The sequence below is a fragment of the Nematolebias whitei genome, chromosome 19, assembly GCF_014905685.2.
Source record: "Nematolebias whitei isolate Nwh7 chromosome 19, NemWhi1, whole genome shotgun sequence".
NCBI classification, from domain to species: domain Eukaryota; kingdom Metazoa; phylum Chordata; class Actinopteri; order Cyprinodontiformes; family Rivulidae; genus Nematolebias; species Nematolebias whitei.
This window is the reverse complement of record NC_056516.1, coordinates 23,058,833-23,064,154: the sequence shown is the minus strand read 5'-3', so window position 1 is coordinate 23,064,154 and position 5,322 is coordinate 23,058,833. Positions and strand designations below refer to the sequence as shown.

The 5,322-nt window shown below is 39.7% G+C and overlaps 1 protein-coding gene across 1 annotated transcript in view; it reads left to right on the top strand.

Moving 5' to 3' along the window:
- gabbr2 (gamma-aminobutyric acid (GABA) B receptor, 2) overlaps positions 1 to 5,322 on the top strand; it is a 164,471-nt gene that overhangs the window by 9,231 nt on the left and 149,918 nt on the right. The gene's annotated exons all lie outside the window — the stretch shown is intronic.

Sequence of the window (5,322 nt, the reverse complement as noted above, 5' to 3'; positions counted from 1 at the left end):
CATCCATCCATCCATCCATCCATCCATCCATCCATCCATCCATCCATAGATCCATCCATTACCATTACCATTACCATTACCATTACCATTACTCCATGGGTACCCATGTCCAGCTAGCACTGTGCAAAAGGTGGTGGACACCCTGGACAGGTCTCCAAATAATCAATCCATCCATCCATAAAAAATACATCCATACATACATCCAACCTCTTTGACACACTTCTTCGTTTTCAGGTCACGGGAGTTACTGGTGCCAATATCCAGCAATCACTGTGTGAGAGGCGGGGTACACCCTGGACAGGTCTCCAGTCCATCACAGGGACACATAGTGACAAACAACCATTCACTCTCTCACTCACACCTAGAGACAATTTAGAGTTACCAATCAGCCTAACATGCATGTTTTTGGTCTGTGGGAGGAAACCGGAGTACCCGGAGAAAACCCATGTGTGCATGGAGAGAACATGCAAACTCCACCCAGAAAGGGCCCGGGCCGGGATTTGACCTAGCGACCTACTCGCTGAAAGGCGACAGCTCTACCAACTGAGCCACTGTGCCAATTTCTCTAAATATTCGTGGGTATTTAGAATTTTGTCTCAAGAGCAAAAGAGCTGTGTTTGACACATGCACAGGAGCTCTCATCTCTGAGAAAACATGTCCAAGTCCCAAAACTTCACAGATTGCAAATAGTTATTTTAAAAAAAACCTGCTCCATATCATATTAAAACTGTACTCCAGTAGATTAAACACTAAACTAGGGGCTAAGCTGTCGCCTAGAAAACAGTTTTACAAGTAGTTCACGTGACAAGAAGATGTAAGTTTAAAGAATTGTTCATTGTTAATGAAGTCATTTTCAATAACAGCTGATGCCCAGCAGGACTGTACCCTAAATGTTGCATTTGTTACACAGTTTAAGATTTTTTGTCAAATATAACAACATAGATGGAGTTCATGTCTTGATTAGTTGCTGTTTAAAGATCTTGTGTTCTTCAGACCATTCATTTTTGTGTTTGCACTGCATGAGTTCACTGAAGAGCTACGCTTAAAGGAATAATCGCCAACAAACTCCTCTTTTCTTTTAGAAAGACTCTGGAAAAACTTACTGTTTATGACAGCCAGTAAGGCATGGTTTCTCTCTGTCCTGAAGTTTCTTCACAACATTCATGGAAAGCAGCATTCGTCACTTTTTGTCATCATCATTGAAGTTGTTTCTTTACCTGGTGAGCTGCGGTCTTGTCTTACAGAATTTTTTATTTTATCTTCTAGCAGTTAGACTGTTGACATATCCTGGAATTTACTTTGTTTTAAATTGTGCTGCAGATTTGAGAAACAAGTGCTGATGCAGTTTAACAATGCAAATGCTGACATTTAAAGAAAATGAGCCTTCTGCAGAGATAAATATGAAAAGAGTTCTTCGTGTGGCTTCTTGTTTTGTCTGCCACAATCTGTCTTTTACAGCAAAATGAGTCAGAAAGATGAAGGAAAACATAATTATAAGCCTTACTGTGCATTATTGAAACACATGTTTTGGTCACGAATGCTTCCTACACTTGTAGAACGCATCAGGATGTCGTGGCGAAGTTCTCACACGCCGTTGTACCGATTCACAGATCTGAATGCAAGCAGTTTGACAGGAAACACAGTCATTAGCTAATTACCAACATTTGTTGAATACAGCCAGCTAACGTGTTGCAACTGGTGATGTCACACGTTGGGTAAACATGCTGGAAGCGCTCATAGGAACAAGAGCTCTGACAGAAACTGTTTCACTTCTTGTCGTTGACGTAGAAACATCAAAAATCAGCTTCTTTCTTTCTTCTTTTTTTTTCCCCGTCACCACTGAGACCAGTTTTCCAACACAAAGATGCTTGAGGCAAACTCTGAAGGAACACAACATGCTGAAACACACCCTTGTATTTGAAAACCATCAGCTTCCCAGTAGTTTTCAGATTGTTTGTGAGTAAAACAAAAAAAGAAGAAAATCTGAGTCGTTCTTGCTCTAATGAAGGTGCAGGACTTGGCAGCCAGCAGCAACAATAAACAAACTGGAAACATTAGCAGTTAATGTTTTATATAGCAGGTGTTCTCAAACCTTTTGGGTTCAGGGACCCCCTACAGGGGAGAAAAAGTTTCAGGGACCCCCTCATAACCCTCATGTTTATTAAATAATTTTCTTCAATTTGTCTCTTTAATGCAATGGAAATATGTGTGTAACATAAATACTTAAGACCTGTTATTTAATAGAGTTAATACAATTTTTATACTTTTAAACATGGGGTATTTTTCATTCAAAATGCACTTACCGTATTTTCCGCCATATAAGTTGCATCTGTCCAAATATGTCTAATAAAATGGAAAAATCCATAAATACGTCACTTCGCCATGTAAATTGCATCTATTATGTGTCACCGCTAACATGTCGAGTTTGTTATGCGTCACCGCCGACAACCCGGAAATATGGGCCGGTGTTGTGCTAAAAATTGATTGGCTGTCAAATGGTGGCCGCAGAAGCGTGCACGGGAGGACTTTTAACAAGAATTTAACAAGATTAACACTTAAACGCAATCGTTTGTTTGCTTGAAATTATAGCAAAGGTGCGTCTCAGTTGAACTTTTGCTTAATAAATGCACTTTGATGGTTAAATCAGCTGCATTTCAAAAGCCGATTCGTGGCCGCTGGAGCATGCACTGGAGGACTCGCTGTGCATTTCTTCGAAATTTAACAAGATACCACCTTAAAACAATTATTTGTTTGCTCGACTTTATAGCAAAGGTGTGTCTCAGTTGAACTTTTATTTAATAAATGCACTTCAATGGTCAAATCAGCTTCATTTCACCGGGGCGGCGCAGCAAAATGAAGCTGATTTGACAGTTGCTCCAGGCCAGCTGGATGAAGGTGGCAGGCTATGGCAAGCCGATTGTGTCATTAATAGCCACTTTTACCTATTACATGACACAACGGCATGCCATACTACTCGAGTGCCATCTAGTGACTGAAAATGGTAGTGTTCAATATTTTCAGTCAATGAATGAAAACTGTCATATCTCAGCCAAAAATTGGTTTATAAATATGGGAAAAAAAATCCATAAATCCATTGTTTCAGTGTATAAGTCGCAGGGCATGCAAATTATGAAAAAAAAAAAACTGTGACTTATAGGGCGAAAAATATGGTAATTAACAAAATGTTTAATTTCAACTTCCAAAAATTATCGTTTTGAGAAAATTAACAGTATTTAAAACCACTTTAAAACCTCACCTATTCACATAATGAACATAATAAATGTATTGCCACTTCTTTAAATTATTACAGAAAACTCTTCACATGAAACTGAACAGAATCATAACAGCAGTTGTCATACCAAGTACTGCTTGACATGAGTTTAACCAATTTATTTATTAGCAATTTAATCAATTGTCCATCTGATGAGTCATAGAACAGATTAAAACAAATATGATAGCTACCTTGTTCATCTCCACGTCCTTTTTTTTTCAGATTAGGGACACAGATCAGCACCATTGAGCTTTGTATCTCATCGACCCAAAAAATCAGGTCGGAAATGTGCAGCTCTGAGGCCGGTATTAGAGGGATCCTTTGAAACTCTATCAAAAACAAGAGCTCACTGAGCAATTGGACATCAAAGAAGATCCAGCTCCATTACAGGCCATTAAAACCATAACGGCTGCTTGGAAAGATTGAAGCGTAGAGGATCGATAAAGGGCAGTTTAACTGTCTGACACAGCTCACTAATATCTGAAGCATCATCTCCCATTCAGAGGCAGGCGGGGGAGGAGAGAGGAAAACGAGAGGAAGAGGAGATGAGGACAAACTTGGAGGACAAGAGAAAGGAAATGGAAGGAGATAATTTCAGAAAAGCTTTTGATCTTCTGTTGCTCACCTCTGTCCCCTTCCTCCCTCCCATCCCTCATGTACAGTAATTTTGTACAGTGATCACATAAACTGGTTTTGCTGCAAACCGAGTCACGTTTTTGGCTCATTCAAACCACACAGAACACGCGATGCAGCTAAATAAAAAGACCGGCAATACACTCTGAAGTTACCACAGAAAAGCACGACTTTGCTTGATCAGATCGTAACAAGACAAATGACTTTCAAGATTTTAGAGTGAAATTAAATCTTCTGACAAACGTATAGAAGAGAAGACAAATAAATGTAAAACACCAAATGTAGACGAGGGCTTCCAAGATACTTTCTACCTTCTGACTTGATTTGATTGAATTCATTTCCCACTTTGTCACTGTCTTCTGTCTCTCTTTTCCTCCCTCGCTGATCCTCTTTCACTTTATCCGAGCATCAGAATGTGGAAGCGTTAAGCCTCTTTGAGATTGATAGTGAGCTATATGCTATTTTCAGTCCTCAGTGGTGCGCTCATTGAACGCCTCTCCTTTTCTACCTCTGGCTTCAAATGGAAACCAGTCTGATCATCATGATCATTTATGATGTAGTTTTAGGACACATTGACTCTAAAAACATGATCATTGTTGAAATTGATGTAAATTCATAGAAAAAAGAGAAACTGACACCACATTTGTTGTTGCTCCATTCTATTTTACAACAGTAAAAAAGTTACAAATTTGTTAATTGACGTATGGGATTTCTATGTTACAAAAATTTCATTTACCACTGGATGATGTTTAATGTAGAAACCTGCAGAAAGTAATAACTACCGTAATATCCGGACTATTGAGTGCACCTTAATAAGCCACGCCCACTAAACTAAAAAATAATTTTTTTTTATATAAGCTGTGCTTGTGTATAAGCCGTGGGTGTCCATGTTGTAACATGAGATACTTATACAGAAACATTTAAACATTTAATTAAATATGCACCAGTAACATACACAAATACGTATAATGTTTTTGTGCTGTCCTCCATCACACAGCAGCCTTTCGAAACCCGTTGGTGATAGAGGATTTTTTTTATTCTGCTCCGCTGTTGCTCTGCATGTGGCCAGTTTTGATAAACAGTTTCCTGCCACCAGTCATCCAAGCCTCTCACCGAGCTCAGAGTGCCACATTAATGCATGATTCACACTTATTTCAAGTGGCTGCAAATATTTTGAGAGTATCTTTTTTATCAACGGGGAGGAGAAAACGGAAGAATGGGAGAACTGGAGTGGGAGGGGGGACTAGTCCCACCCCCTTCCCCAATGGACCAGTGAAACCAAGTTGCATTAGTCCACTGTGACCTGTTCGGTAATTTCATTTGTCAGATTTTTCATACCTTTATTTATACTCCTAGTCTCATTGAGTCACAAGGAACACCCCCCCCCCCCCCCCCCCCCCCCCCCCCCCCCCCCCCCC